Source organism: Antechinus flavipes, chromosome 2 (genome assembly GCF_016432865.1).
Source record: "Antechinus flavipes isolate AdamAnt ecotype Samford, QLD, Australia chromosome 2, AdamAnt_v2, whole genome shotgun sequence".
Lineage (NCBI taxonomy): Eukaryota > Metazoa > Chordata > Mammalia > Dasyuromorphia > Dasyuridae > Antechinus > Antechinus flavipes.
Window position 1 is genome coordinate 261,171,456 of NC_067399.1, and position 15,344 is coordinate 261,186,799.

General features: G+C 34.0%; 1 long non-coding RNA gene and 1 other non-coding gene across 3 annotated transcripts in view; one reads left to right on the forward strand and one right to left on the reverse strand.

The window, feature by feature from the left end:
- The window catches only part of LOC127549137 (uncharacterized), a 12,853-nt gene extending 2,644 nt beyond the window's left edge, over positions 1–10,209 (reverse strand). The window contains exons 1-2 of one of the 2 annotated variants that reach the window (XR_007950523.1): positions 9,823–10,209; positions 4,730–4,917 (exon numbers count right to left, since the gene is read on the reverse strand). This is a non-coding gene — a long non-coding RNA (uncharacterized LOC127549137). Of the gene's footprint in view, positions 1–2,587; positions 4,918–9,822 lie in introns of those variants that run through there. The other variant, XR_007950524.1, reaches the window with a different exon arrangement.
- Positions 5,164–5,235, forward strand: TRNAP-AGG (transfer RNA proline (anticodon AGG)). Its single transcript has one exon. It is a non-coding gene; the product is annotated as a tRNA-Pro (tRNA).
- Positions 10,210–15,344: the final 5,135 nt, after the last annotated feature.

The window sequence follows — 15,344 nt, forward strand, 5'->3', positions numbered from 1 at the left end:
TGATGAGACAATGGTTATCTAGTTTAGCATGGTGATTAATAGTTCTCTAAATTCAGTATGATTGATTTAATCTTACAACAAATAATGGTTTCCTAGATATATAATGAATGGTTTATACTCTTGTAGTATATATAAGCTGAGACAAACTCAGCCAAGGGAGGCAGAGACAGATTCATTCCATTGGCCACCTTTGTAGTGGCTGGAGCTGAAGCACAAACCCTTGAACTCAGACTCACTTATCTCACACCACTGTGGTACCCTATCCTCCTGCATTTTCTCCACTGAAACCAAGTCCCATCTGAAGGCCAGGAGAAATATAGCTGAGCACCAAGTGAAGAATTTGACCTTTAACACCTGTCTGTTCTTGTGGTGATCACTCTACTGAAATGAAGGCTGTTCCAGAGACCTCCAGAAAACCAAAAGGAGAACATTACAGTATATTTCTCTTCTTCAGTTTTCCAGAAAGGAAGAAAAACACCTATTTGAGGAAAAGAGCCAACATTAATTCATGATAGATACTATTTAAGATGAGTTTTTTGTGGTGAGAATCATGTTTCATGCTTTAGGAGTGTCATTTTTCACTTAGGGTAAGGTCCCAAGTTCACATCAATGTTTTGTTCTTAATGTTGAGTCTCCTAGACTGAAAAAAATTTGTGTCTTCTATCATATCCCTAATAAATCATAAACTTCCTTAAGTGCAAAGACTATTTTTTGTTTGCTTTTTTTTTTTTTTAATCCCTAGGCCTAGTACAAATACTTTTTTAGAAATTCTTTTTTTTTAGAAAATGTTGAGTGAAGGCCAGCATGAAAATAATGCTGGCTTATTCAAACACATCTGTTGCAGAGGATGAGGAAGTAAATGATTCTATTCCATAAAACCCTATTAAATCAACATATATTTTAATACTTGGTAATTTCAATGCAAAGGTTAGGATGAGGTTTGTGATGGAAGAGATATCTTGGGGAAAAAATAGCTCTGGAGTAAGAAACAAACTTCATGCTATATATATTATAAGTAACTTTTTTCAAGAAGATATTTAAGAAGTACTGACCATGGTAAACATTGCATAGCATCAAAAAAACAACAGTGTATACATCTTAACAAAAAAAATGACTTATTATTGATATGGGAGCCATTTTGAAATCTGCTGTTTGTGTACTTTGGAATTGTGGGAGAAAGATAAAAATAAATATCAAATTAGAAAAGAAAAGAAAAGCAAGAACACTTAGTGTACAATAAAACAGAACTAATCTGATCTATAACATTAATACATGAAAGAATAGACATGGCTATATTAGCATAATTTTTAAAGTAAGTTTAAAAAATAAAAATTCTATAAGGAGGCCAAAAGAACTTAGAAACTGTCTTTGCTACCAAATATTTTATCTTCTTGTCAAAACCAAATGTATGAAAATAGAGAAACACTATTTAGAATCATTTATAATATCTTACCGAATATGGTTGTAGTAAATACAAACATTAATTCTTCATAAAGCAGTAAACAGTGGGAAGAAAAAAAGTTTAGAGGAGAGCTAGATACACACAGAGAGATAGAGACAGAAACAAACACACAGAAACAAAGAGATGGAGGGAGGAAAGAAGGGAGGAGAGAAGGGGGAAAGGAGAGAGAGAGGATAGAATTGAGGATTTGGAAACAATATTGGGTGAATATACATTAAAAATTTTAGAAAGATCAAAGATAACTCTGAGGTTTCAGATTTTGGAGGCTGAAAGAATGGTAGCTTATTCAACCGAGATAGGGATGTTTTTAGAAAGAAAAGGGAAGTTAACAGTGTGTGAATGAGGCCCAGGATAGAAAGATTATGAGTTTGGAAAAGAGATGAGAGAAAAAGAAATTTAGTGAGGTGGGAGAGGGAGAGAGAAACTTTGTCTACCCCTGTTCTATGGAAACCCAATTTTTCTCTTCACATTGGGAATAACGAAGAGGAAAGGAGATGGCAGAAGGGAAAGAATCAAACTAGGTCGAGAACAGTTTCGGTCACCACTCCAAAATGGCGCTGCAGGGCTAGTCTTGTTTATTTCAATCTAATTTGAGCTACCCCCTAAATACTTCAAACAATCCCATTAGGAAATTCAAGAACTTGGATTTTCTAGGACTCCGAGCATTCACTTCTCGAAAGCTACTATTAACGCTTTAAATTCCAGATTCTGAAACAGTTCTAATGGTTGCTGAGACTAGATAGAGATACACAAGGTTCCTGTTGGTTTAAACATTCTCCCCCAGAACTATCCTCAGCCACTTTCCACAAAACTGCCCAGATATACTGGAGCCGAAATGAAAACTTTAAACTGACGGTGAGGATTACAGATCTCGTAACTCTAAAACCTAATTATTTCAAAATATCTGCGATTTCGTCTGTGAAACAGCCTTTACTAGTTTTAGCAGATAGTTTTATTTATTGCTGCGGCCTGTCACGATCAGTTCTCTTACAAAGAGTTTGACTTTTTTTTTTAAATATAAAGTTGAAAAGTCTTTCCAGTTTGGTGACATGCTACAGTTTAAGCTCCACTAAAACAAACTTTCGGAACGCAGTAGGAACTCCAAGCCACATCAATAAGTGGAGATTTTTTTTTTTCAAATTTCCAGATTTATTTTATTTGAAAAAACAGAATAAGCAAAAAGAAAAACAGAAAAGCAATACGAAACAAAACAAAAGAGAACATTGTCATGTACCCAGCGGAACATCAATGAAAATTCAAAATATATAACAACAAATACTAATTTAAGAAAGTATATATGTTAGTAGAAGAAATTATATTCATGAGTGTCCGTCTTGTTTTTTAGTTCTTTATAAATTGTTCTTTTGTTCTCTCCTGGACACCTTATTTACTTTGTTCTTTTTTTCTCCCTCTTTTATCCTCTCCCTCCCCCAACCCCCACCAAGTGGACCATAGTAAAGAGAGGATATATTTATATATGCATATGTATATATACATATAGACATATCTCTTTCATCCCACCCCCCCAAGTAAGCTACAGTTAAGAGATATGTTTATGTATACATATGTAGATATACATATACACACACACACACAAACCACACATACACAAGTCTTTCATACCCTTGCTGTCTCATTAAATTCTGCTCCATAACTTGGCTTACTATTATTACTTAACCTCTCCTCATTTAGAGACCCCTCCCTTGTCTTCTTTCCTCACCCTTTGCTTCTCCATCCACCTGTCCCCCTTTATTTCTTTATTGATTTTGGAGGGTGCTATACCTTTATGGTATATATGTAGTGTTGCCTATTGAACTCGTTCCCGTTTCGAGAAAGTTTTCATAACTATGAGCCCTCCTTCCCTCGAAGAAGACATCTTCATTGAAGTTTACTTTAACTGATAAAATCCCAAGGAGTCTCGAATAGTATCGACTCTAAAACTTAATTAAGATAATATTCCAAATGAATGGATGCCCATCAATTGGAGAATGGTTGAGTAAATTGTAGGTATATGAACGTTATGGAATATTATTGTTCTGTAAGAAATGACCAGCGGGATGAATACAGAGAGGACTGGCGAGACTTACATGAACTGATGCTAAGTGAAATGAGCAGAATCAGGAGATCGTTATATACCTCAACAACGATACTCTATGAGGATGTATTCTGATGGAAGTGGATTTCTTCGACAGAGATCTAACTCAGTTTCAATTGATCAAGGATGGACAGAAGCAGCTACACCCAAAGAAAGAACACTGGGAAATGAATATAAACTGCTTGCATTTTTGTTTTTCTTCCCGGGTTATTTATTCCTTCTGAATCCAATTCTCCCTGTGCAACAAGAAAACTGTTCGGTTCTGCACACATATATTGTATCTAGGATATACTGTAACCTATCTACACATGAAAAGGATTGCTTGCCATCTGGGGGAGGAGGTGGAGGAAGGGAGGGGAAAAATCGGAACAGAAGTGAGTGCAAGGGATAATGCTGTAAAAAATTACCCTGGCATGGGTTCTATCAATAAAAAGTTATTTAAAAAAATAATATTTCAATGCAAGGCCACAAGCAGGCTGGACGTTTTTTGATCAAGCACCTTCGATCCCTCAGCCACAGTGCAATGTAAAGTATCAAAGCTTAGTTTTTTGCACAGATACTTAACTTTCTAACTCGGCTTCTATTTCGTTTTGTTTGGCATTCACAACCGTACAATAGTTTTCATGAGGGGACAAGTCGGATTAGTTGAAAGAGTTCATGCTGGAGCGTTGACAGAATTCAGAATTTCTTGTTAGAGAAAGAGCAGAAAAACAGTGCAGGATAGCAAGTAGGGAGCTGAGAATTGGGAAGGAGGAAAAAGAGGCATAAAAGGAAGAAGTCTCTTTCCATCTCGGAACCAGTGAATATCTGGGATGGATTCTAGCTTCAGTCAGATTGATGATAAAAGATTGAAAACATGTATTCAGGTGCACCAAGGACAGCAGTTTTCTCCCTCTAATAAAGCATAAAGAGCCCCAAATTTAGAAAGTACCTGCACACATATCTATCTATCATATCATATCTAATATATATAGGACTGCTTGCCATCTAGGGGAGGGGGTGGAGGGAGGGAGAGAGGGAGGGGAAAAATCGGAACAGAAGCGAGTGCAAGGGATAATGTTGTAAAAAAAAATTACCCTGGCATGGATTCTGTCAATATAAAGTTATTATAAAATAAAATAAAATTTTAAAAAGTACCTGCACATGTCATCTTAGTCTTTTATTTCTCTTACCTTCAGGCAGAAAACCAACTAACCAACCAAACAAAAACACCTTGCTGTTAAGGGCCACAAAACACGATGTCACACTCCCATCTCGTTTTCCAATATCTTTTCCTTCATTAGTACCCAAGGATCTTTTCTCTTCGAAATGTAACTCTCATTTAGATTTATTCCAGGTTCAATCCATTAGTATCTTTATCCTGCTCCAAAATTAAAAACAACAACAAGAACAACAAGAAGCAGTGGAGATACAAATTAATTCACAATTTGAAAAGTTTATGAGCACGAAAAGTTTTAGTGGTTGCGTGGCACAAAATCTCGGAGATTTATTTCGTCCAGTAGGGGTCTCCTAATCCCCAACTATTATAAAATATTCTCTCAAATTAAAAGTTTGACGTGCTGAAAAGTTCTGTCTGAATTTAAGCTATCCTCACCTACATATTCGTGGCTCGTTGGTCTAGGGGTATGATTCTCGCTTAGGGTGCGAGAGGTCCCGGGTTCAAATCCCGGACGAGCCCTATTTTTCTAGGAAATTCTGGCAAAGGACATATTTAGATGTCAATAACTGAATATATTAAAAAAAACATTATATATTTCCTCAAACTTTCCACATAAGAAAATTAAAATAATCCAAGAATAAACCCAAATCCCTTTTCAAGATACTTTGTAATTAAAATTATGTGTAACATCTACACATATATATCATTGACTTAAAAAACAAAACAAAACCCAGTGCTGTGTGCAAAATAGATAAAGATGATTTGTATTATACACTACTTAACATCTATGGCTCGAGGAGAGAAATTCCCTAACTCACCCAATTATAGTTTACATGAGGCATTTGGTACATTCAATTCTCCATGCCAGGTTTTGGGGATGTAAAAAGCAATATTTAATCAGTCTCCCCTATCTAGGAACTTGCTATTTTTTTTTTTTTTAGAAAGAATACAAATAATTTCCATTTTTAAAAAATTACCTATTTGATAAATCATTGGTTCAATACTTTGCTGTAAACAGAAGTTGACAAAGTACATGGTACAGAGTGTCCCCAAAGTCTTAGGACAGTTTTGAGTTTTAATAGCTGGTTCTCTGTAGAATACTACACCTTATACAATACTTATATAAAGTTCTCTCCAGACCTGACAAAATTTCTTTCTTTCTTTCTTTCTTTTTTTGGCCTTCCAAGACACTAGTTCTTGTAAGTAATTACTATTGCTGAGATGAAATCATTCATGTATGGTGTCTAGGGAAGGATGAAAAGGACAAGTATTTGTGGTTCCTTACAACTTGTCATGTTCCTTCATCATACCCAAGGTACTATGAAAAAAGCTAATGAAATACTGCATATTTGCTCAGTCTCTTGATCTAGCTGGCATCTTTCTTAAGAAAATTGATCTCCTTCCTAGGCTAACAAAATTACAAGTGCCACTGAACTTTACAATTTATGGTTTGGGAGGAAAGTGTATTTTTTTCTCTATGTGGGAGTAGTTTGGGAGGCATATATAAATAAATACCTCCTTCTCCTCCCCCTCACACCATATGTGTCACATTTGTGACATATTTGTGAAGTTCAAGGTCTTTAGGAAACTCTGGGAATGATAGCACTTTTGATTTTTTTCCCCCTACCCTATTTTTACCTTCAAGCTTGACTCTGGCTCACAGCTCCTATTTAGAACACCAACTCCTATTAAGTGTCTATTTTCTGTAGATACTGAAACCATCAGAACATCAAATTTCATTTAGGTATTCTTGTGTATGGTTTTTTTCCCCCAAAGTGATATTCTATTTTCCAAGAAAAGCTAGGAGACAGCTCTCTCTGGATAGATCTATTAGAAAGAGGATAATTAAGTTTGTCTCAGCACTATCACTTACTGAGTGGATTTTCATTTTAGAAAAAGTAAGTACCATTGTGAAGATGAGAAACTCCCATTATTTCCTATGACATATATATTCCTCTATCTTCAGGGAAGGCCCAGAGCTTAAAGTTCTGAAACTTTATCTGAAAATAAGTTTTTAAAAGAAATTTATGAAGCTTGTTTGTGATATTTTGGGGGGTCTCCAAATGTCTTTCCAAATGCTAGGTCCCAATCCAACCTCATTTCATTCTTCCCAGTGTTACAAAGAGCATAGTTGCTTGCTTCTTGGACGACAGGGATCAACTTAAAAATGCAGGAAATTCTTATCCCCTCCCCATCCTGTGGTCACAGTTAGTACTAGATTTCATCAGATAACAAGCTGCACCAGTCTAGGGAAACAATGAAGAATCTGGTAAAATATTTATTTGTACATTTCTTTAAAAATATTAAGTGCTCCATAATGTCATAAGGCATATTTGGCCCAGACTCTCAATATGCCAAAGTTCTGTTCTTTTCATGCTGACATGTTACAGGGGAGCTAAGAGATACATGGATCTTTAATGTATTTCTCTATTCTCTTAGGTTGTCCTAACATAATTGGTTTCACATGATCACTCACTATTCCCCTAATGTTCAAGAGTTGAAGAATTGGGGGAAGGACATTAGAAGACCCCAGGTCTCTTTTAGAACTCTGATTAGAGGGGAAATATTTGGAAGACATAAATCAAATTTGACTTTTTTTCCTGGGGAAGATAAATTGTTGCTAAATCTTTCAAATACTCTAAGTTGCATTTTCTTCTTAGTCACAATGTTGCTGTATTGAAAGAGCTACACTTGTTTTATAATAAGGAAAGAAAAAAACTGAGCTCAAAAAAAAAACAAAACAAAACAAAAAAAAAAAAAAAAACAAACCTCCTGTTCTATAGGAGACAAATGAAGGATACAAAGTAATATTTTTTTTCCTCTTTAGCTCTCCCTGTTTCTGTGACTTCTTGTCTTTTCTGTGTCTTTCTCTCTCTGTTGTCTATTTCTCTGTCTCCATCTGCATTCTTGTCTCTGTCTCTTTCTCTGTCTCTCTGTCTATCTGTCTGTCTGTCTGTCTGAAAATTATTGATTCTTTCTTGAAAAAAAGGTCAAGGCAGAGAGCTTATTGAAATATTCATGGGCTTTAGACAAATTGGGACCATCTAGTACAGGATTTTGTCATATACTAGATTCATTTCCATGATAGTCAATGCTTTGAAAAGACTAGAAAGACAATCTATTCATTAGCAAGAACGAGAAAGAGAAGTAATTAGATTTGAGAAACTGCTTACATATTCAATGTTAATTTAAAGAGAGCTAAGTCCAATATTTTATGGCATTATAGAGAATTAAAATTGTCAAAGTTGGCTGAGAGAATCTGAGCTATCTGGCTAGTGAGGAAAGGTACAGAACAGCTAGAAATGATTCTCTGCAATAATTGGATAAGGTGGGTAAGGAAACAAACATTTACTAAGCATGCTCTGTGCAAAGCATTTTATGATATCTCATTTGAAAATAAGAACTTGGTGTTGTACTTGAGAACTGCTGGAATATGGTGGTTAGGTAGGTGCTGCCCAAGAAGCTTAGTTTCTCTTTCTTTTTCCAAATGGGTAAACTGTGAGGTATATGAGAATTAAAAACAATAATAATAGCAATAACAAATATTTAATAAATACTTACTACACGAGAGTGCAATGACTTTAGGCACTGAGGGAAAAGCTAAGCTTAATTACATCATGGTGCCTATTTTCATAGAGTTTATGATATAGTAGAGGACTGAGAAAAAATTATAATACAATGTTTTATCATAAATGCATTAGAGAGATATAAAGCAAAACACTAGTCAGGTATACAGGGGATTCCTATATACTATAAAATGTGTATGGGAATCATGGTTGGTCTTTAGACTGCTCTCAACTCATAAACCCATAGACATACTTCAGAGGCCATCTGGTTCATTTTTTAGGTGGGGAAATTAAGACTAAAGAGATTAAATGACTATGAATCTTATGAATTTTCCAACCTATAGATGCTATTTCACTTCATCACACAAATACATACTTTGCCCCCAATAATCTCCTTCATCTTCTCAGCTATCACTTTTTACTTAGTATTTATTTGTATGCAGTTCCTAGGCTCTTGTCTTTTCAGGGGACAAAAGTTATTATGGCCTAAAATTAGTTATGGATAATATAATATAATAACATAATATAATTCTTGATAAATAGGATAGAATCACATTGTGGATAACTTAAAAATTAGAAAAAGATAGATAAAGCATTGGTTAAACATTTTCTAAGGAACAGGCATTGTGCTAAGCACTGGTGATACAAATATAAGCAAGTAACATGACTTCTGTTTTTGAGGAGCTTACATTTTAACGAGGGAAGACAATACATAAAGGAAAAGGCACCCAGAGAAACACCAGTGTGAGCCCAGACAGTAGCATAGAGGCCTGGGTTCCAGCAACACAAGGCTGAATTTTACTTTAAATCTCAAAGCTTGAGAACCAAAGGGCTAACTTTAAGATTGTTACTGGGAAGGGGAGGGGAAATGAAGATACTGTCTGCAGATCAGACATCCTAGTGGAGAGATGGCAAGAAAGTGGGTTTTAGATTTGATATGGTGATAGGAAATAAATACCAGAGAAGAGACATAAAGAAATTCAAGCCTCTTCTAAAAGAGAGTTTTGTGAATAGGATGGAGGTAGGCTACAATGATGACTAAATTTTTCTCTTTTGCAACTCTTTAAAAATACTTTTACTATTCCCTTTCTCTTAAAGAGAAAGTCTAAAGAAAGAAAATTATAAAACTTTAAGGGAATGACTTTCATTTAATAAAACTAAGTCATTACATATAAATGATATTTAAGTATATATAGGAACATTAAGAAGGGAAAGATTTGACCATGATAGCAATTTAGAAAAAATAGATGATAGGCAAAAGAGTAACCAGTAAGTAAGAAAGTCTCTGAGATCTTATTCTTTATTCAAAGCTCTAAAGGGAAAAGATGAAGTCGTCCAGGGAAAAATTAATATATTGCATTTATTGTTTAATTTCTAATGAATTAAAAAATCTTTCCTGTCTCTATCTATGTATCTTTCAGAGCATATGCCTAGATACAGACACTGTGATTATCACTTCGAAAGTTAAAAGAGAATGAGACTCTGACAGAAATGCCCTAGAAGGCAAAGCCAAGATGGTAGAGCAAAAGTAGGGACTTACCTGTACTCTCTCAACTCCCTTCAAACAACTTTAAAATAATGACTCAAAATGAATTCTGGAGAAGCAGAGCAAACAAAAGGATGGGATGAAACAATTTTTCAGGCCAAAACTTAGAACATCAGCAGGAAATGTCTGTCTCCTGGAGTGAGAATGGAACATAGTCCAATACAGACTCTGTCTGTCTTGGCAAGCCAGCAGCAGTTCTAGAGGGTAATGGTAGAAGCTTTTGGAGCTCACAGCTCACAGATGGTAAGACGATCAGGAAATTGGCCAAAACGAGATTACAGGACACTCTTTTCTGCCAGTGGGTTCAGCATTCTGTTGTATTGCCCATACATAGTTCTAAGTTGCAGTCCCAGAGCAAGGAGGAAGTCCTAGCAGGAGAGAATTCCCTTGTCACAGTTCAAGAATAGAAAAGAATGTTTATGATCACTCCAAGACCAGAACACAAGCCAGGAAAAAAGTAACCACACCTGTCCTTAAATCATATCAACTTGGAAGAACTGAAAACTCATAGACTTCCAGAACTAGCTCTGATAACAACAATATGAAAAACCTGATGCTTGGGATAGTGTTATCTCCAGGAGGAGAGTTGAAACATAAAACTGAAAGTGAAGAAAGAGGCTAGAAAAATAGGTAAAGAACAAAAGCAGAATCTGACAAGAGACAGTCACTATGGTGATATGGAAGATAAGAACAGAAACTTGGAAGAAAACATCAAAATCAAAGCAGCTACATACAAAGCCACAAAATATAATGTAAATTGATCTCAGGCTTTGGAAAAGTTCAAAAGGGATTTTTAAAATCAAATAAGAGAGGTAGAAGAAAATTTGGAAATAGAAATGAAAGTGATGCAGGAAATTATAAAAAAAAGAATCAACAGCTTGGTAAAAACAAAGCACAAAAATCCATTATAGAGAAGAACTCTTTAAAAAAGCAGAATTGGTGAAATGGAAAAAGATGTTGTTGTTGTAATTACTAAAGAAAATAACTCTTTTAATAGTAGAATTGGTCAAATGGAAAAAGAGATACAAAATCTCACTGAAGAAAATAATTCCTTAAAAATTAGAATTGAGTAAATGAAAACTAATGATTTATAAAACATCAAGAAACAATAAAACAAAAGCAAAAGAATGAAAAACATGTGAAATATCTCAGAAAAAAACTTCTGGAAATAGATCAAGAAGAGATAATTTATATCACTCTTTGCAGATGACATAATGGTATACTTAGAGAATCCTAGAGAATCAACTAAAAAACTACTAGAAATAATTAACAAGATATAAAATAAACTCACATAAATCATTGGCATTTCTATATGTTACCAACAAAGTCCAACAGCAAGAGATAGAAAGAGGAATTCCATTTAAAATAACTATATATAATATAAAATATTTGGGTGTCTACCTATCAAGACAAAACCAAAAACTATATGAATACAATTACCAAACACTTTTCATACAGATAAAGTTAGATCTAAACAAGTGGAGGAATACCAAGTGTTCTTGCATAGACATAAATATATATAACAAAAATGATAATTCTCCTAAATTATTCAGTGCCATGCCAAGAAATTACTTCATAGAGTTGGAACAAATAATAACAGTCAAGAAGAATTGCAAGGGAATTAATGAAAAAAAAATGCAAAGGAAGTTGGTCTAGGTGTACCAGACCTAAAAGTATATTATAAAGCAGCAGTCACCAAAACCATTTGGTACTGATTAAGAAATAGAGTAATGAATCAGTGAAATAAGTTAGGTCCACAAGACACAATAATTAATGACTCTAGTAATCTAAAATTTGATAAACCCCCAAACTCCAGCTTCTATAATAAAAACTCACTATTTGACAAAAATTGCTGGGAAAACTGAAAAATAATGTGGCAGAAACCAACACTTAATATTCTATGCCAAGATAAGATCAAAATAGGTGCATGATTTAAACATAATAATACTATAAGCAAATTAGGAGAACAAGAGATAGTCTACCTCTCAGATATGTGGAAAAGAAAGGAATTTATGAACAAAGAAGAACTAGAGGACATTATGAAATGCAAAACGGATCATTTTGATTATATTCAATTAAAAATGTTTTGTAAACAAAGCCAATGCAGCTAAAAGTAGAAGGAAGCAGAAAATTGCTTTTTTTTTTCATCTAGTGTTTCTGATAAAAAACCTCATTTCCATAATATATAGAGAATTGACTCAAAATATAAGCCATTCCCCACCTGATAATGATCAAGGAATATGATGGACAATTATTAGACAAAGAAATTAAAATAATTTCTTGTCATATGAAAAAATGCTCTGAATCACTTTTAATTATAGAAATGCAAATTAAGACAACTCTAAGGTACCATTTCATCCCTCTCAGATTAGCTAAGATGACAGGAAAAGATAATGATAAATGTTGGAGGGGATGTAGGAAAAATGAGACATTAATACATTGTTGGTGAAATTGTGAACTGATCCAACTATTCTGGAGAGCCATTTGGAATTATGCCCAAAGGACTATAAAACTGCATATCCTTTGATCCAGCAAATTTTTATTGGGTTTCCATCCCAAAGAAAAAGGAAAAGGATTCACATGTGCAAAAGTGTTTTGTACTCGATGCCCATCAGTTGGGGAATGACTGGATAAGTTATGAAATGTGAATGTAATGGAATATTATTCTTCTATATGAAATGATGAGCAAACTGATTTCAGAAAAGCTTGGAAAGACTTACATGAACTGACACTAAGTGAAGTGAGTAGAACCAAGAAAACATTGTACATAGCAACAAAATTATGTGATGATCAATTATGATGGACTTGGCTCTTTTCAACACTGAGATGATTCAAGGCAATTCCAATAAACTGGTGAGGGAAAGAAAGATCTACATACAGAAAGAGAACTATGGAGACTGAAAATGAATTAAAGCATTCACCTTTTTTGTTGTTTTTATTTGTTTGAATTTTTTTCTTTCTCATTTTTTCTATTTTGAGCTAATTTTCCCATGCAGCATGCATAAATGTGGAAATATGTTTCAAAGAATTACACATGTTTAACCTATATTGAATTGCTTGTGTCTAAGAGAGAAGAAATAAAGGAGGGAAGAAAAATTTGGAACATGAGGTTTTTCTAGGATGAATATTAAAAAACTGTCTTTGCATGTTTTTTGAAAAATAAAAAACTATTCTTAAAAAAGAAGATATAATTTAAGGATTATTGGATTACCTAAAAGTCATAAACAACAGCAACAAAAAAGAGCCTAGACATTATCTTTCAATAAATTATTGAGGAAAACTATCCTGATAACCTAAAGCCATAAGATAAAATAAAAATAGAAAGAATCCACTGATCACCTCCTGAAAGAAATCCTACCATGAAAATTCCCAGGAATATTATAGTCAAATTCTGGAGCTGCCAGTTCAAGGAGAAGATATTGCAGCCAGAAAGAAATAATTCAAATGTTGTAGAGCCACAGTCAGGATAAAAAATATTTACCAGCTTCTACATTAAAGGATCAGAAGGCTTGGAATATGATATTCTGGAAGACACAGATAGCTACACAGAAAAACTGAGTATAATCCTTCAGGAAAACAATGGATATTTAAGGGAATAGAGAACTTTCAAGTATTTCTGATGAAAAGACCAAACCTGAATTGAAAATTTAACTTTCAAATACAAGATTCAAGAGAAACATAAAAAGTTAAGCAAGGAAGAAAAATCAGAAAGTATTCAATACAGTAACTCTTAATAATTTTATCATTATTAGAGCAGTTAGAAGGAGCAAACATAAACAAAGGCCATAAGTGTGAGTTGATTTTGTTAGGATAACATCCCTTCAAAATAAAATTAATGAGTTAGAAAAATGAATGCATTGAAAGAAACAGAATGGGAAAGGTGATATGGGATAAATTATCTCTCATAAAAGAAGTGCAAAAAAGAGAGAAGAAAAAAGGGGGAAAATAGAATGGAGGGAACTAGGTAGTTAGTAATCATAACTAGGAATGGGACTAGGAATGGGAATGGGATGAATTCACTCATAAAATGGAAGTAGATAGGAAAGTGGATTAAAATCTACCTACAGTTGTCATCTTCCTCACTGTGAAATTAATCAAGCTTCTGTTTGTGTCCTTGCTCTCCTGTCTCTAGCCTGTTCTGTTTCAACTCTAGCCACACACAAGTTAGAAGACAATTCTGGTCCAGCTGTGTTCATACATACTTGTCTTCTCCTAGGGTCACCACTTTTGTTAAATGACAATCTTAAGATTGGAGAGGATAAGTCTACAATTAGTACAACACTCTTTGTCACACAAGCTTTTAGGACAAGAACTCATTATTTGACAAAAACTGCTGGGAAAACTGGAAATTAGATTGGCAAAAAATAGTTATAAATCAATATCTCATACCATATATCAAGATAAGATCAAAATAGCACATTATTTTAACATAAAGGGTAATACCATGAGCAAATTAGGGGAACATAGAATAGATATATGGGTAAGAGAAAAAAATCATGAGCAAACAAGAAATAGAGAGCATTACAAATATGAAATGGAAAATTTTGATTACATAAAATTAAAAAGTTTTTACACAAACAAAACCAATGTAAGCCAAGGTTAGAAGGAATTTTTTTTATTTTAATTTTTTTCTTTTTAAAGCTTTTTATTTTCAAAATATATGTACAGATAATTTGACCACATTGACCTGTGCATAACCTTATGTTTCAGATTTTCTCCTACTTCCCTCCACCTCCTCCCCTAGAGGTCAAACTATCCAATATATGTTAAACCTGTTAAAATATATGTTAAATCCAATATGTATAAACATACTTATACAATTCTCTTGCTACACCAGAAAAATCAGATAAAAAAAGTAAATGAGTAAGAAAATAAAATGCAAGCAAACAATAACAAAAAGAGTGAGAATGTTATGCTGTGATCCACATGCAGCTCCCACACTCCTCTCTCTGAGTGTAGATGGCTCTCTTCATCACAAGATCATTGGAACTGGCATCAGTCATCTCATTGTTGGAAAGAGTCCTGTTCATCAGAATTGATCATCGTATAATATTGTTGTATACAATGATCTCCTGGTTCTGCTCATTTCACTTAGCCTCAGTTCATATAAATCTTTCCAGGCCTCTCTAAATTCATCTTCCTGATCATTTTTTTAAAGAACAATAATATTCCATAACATTCCTCTACCATAACTTATTCAGCCATTCTCCAACTCCTGGTCAGCCACTCAGTTTCCATTTTTTTGCCACTATGAAAAGAGCTGCCACAAACATTTTTACACATGTGGGTCCCTTTCCTAGAAGGAAATTTTTACAGCAAGTCTTTCTGATAAAAGCCTTATTTCTCAAATATGGAGTCAAGTTTATAAGAGTAAAAATCATTCCCCAGTTACTGGTCAAAAGATATGAACAGGCAATTTTTTGAAGAAGATATCAAAATTATCTATACTCTAATATGAGTAAATGCTCTAAATTACTATTGATTGGACAAATGGAAATTAAAACAACTGTAATGTT